Source organism: Condylura cristata, unplaced genomic scaffold, assembly GCF_000260355.1.
Source record: "Condylura cristata isolate star-nosed mole 26May11 unplaced genomic scaffold, ConCri1.0 scaffold00009, whole genome shotgun sequence".
NCBI classification, from domain to species: Eukaryota; Metazoa; Chordata; class Mammalia; order Eulipotyphla; family Talpidae; genus Condylura; species Condylura cristata.
This window is the reverse complement of record NW_004567110.1, coordinates 22,246,601-22,247,707: the sequence shown is the minus strand read 5'-3', so window position 1 is coordinate 22,247,707 and position 1,107 is coordinate 22,246,601. Positions and strand designations below refer to the sequence as shown.

General features: G+C 43.0%; 1 protein-coding gene across 5 annotated transcripts in view; it reads left to right on the top strand.

The window, feature by feature from the left end:
• OXR1 (oxidation resistance 1) overlaps window positions 1–1,107 on the top strand; it is a 340,255-nt gene that overhangs the window by 281,969 nt on the left and 57,179 nt on the right. The window lies entirely within an intron of this gene.

The following is a 1,107-nucleotide window of genomic DNA, read 5'->3' as shown; positions in this document are numbered from 1 at the left end:
GGGCCGGGTGGGCTGCGGGCGCGCGGCTGGGCGTTGGCCTGTGTGCCTGGCCGGGGTGGCGGCCGCCCTGGGGTGAGGAGGGCTGGACTCCTGCTTCTGGGCACGGAAGACTTTCTGCTGCTGTCTGCGGCGCAGCTCTTCCTGCTCTGCTCTTCCTGCTTTCCTCAGACCCGACTTTCTTTACCCCGCCAAGTATTTCAAGGGTCTAACCATTCGCTTTCCCCTCCCAATGGGAGGGGAGTCATGAATCAGTTGTGACGTCCGTGTTTTTCATCTTTGAGATCTTTAAAAAAACTTCGGATGGGGTTTGGGTCAGTGTTTCCAGTGCTCTGCAGCTCTAGCAGTCACTAGTGCCTACAATCCCCAAACGACGTTGGGCAAGAAATTGCTTCACTCGTTCTGGAACCTAATTGAGATTTGTAGCTTGTGCTTTGAAAGGCGTTATGTTGTCTTGAGTTGTTAGAACCTCCAAACTTTTTTTTCTCTGTTGCCGTTTGTCCTAGTTGCTAGTTTGTTTTTGTTTTTGTTTTTTTTCTTTTCATTCTAGTGGCTTTATAAAGTTGTTCAAAAGACTGTCATCGCGGCATGATACTGATAGCTCACCCGGCTTTTATAACAGTTCCTGAAGAGGTATCGACTCAAAGCATATGGCAGCTACTCCAGTGTCGATGACTTAACTTACTAAGTGGCAGACCTCTCCTAGTCCTTTACATTTTATTTTTATTACTTGTTTTAATATGCACTCTGTGGCTATGACAGTAAATAAATATAAATGAGGATTGAAGAGTTCGGAAAATAGAAAAAAAAAACAAAACACAAATTCAATCCATAGCCCCGCTTTCTGCTGTTCTTAGCGTGGAAATAGCTAGGACATCTGTTGATCTATGTGTGTGTATTTGTCATAACTGAAAAATCGTGTATATTAACATCTACTTGTAACATAATTCCTTTTAATAATCCTTCCTCACTTTGCATAAAATATCATGTTTATGGAATAAACACAAAAGTATACTTAGTTTCTATTGTGAAAGACACCAAGCAGATAGACTTTTCTCAAAGGTGGGGTCAGGGATGAGGACTGGAACATTAAAGTGTTTGAATATATAT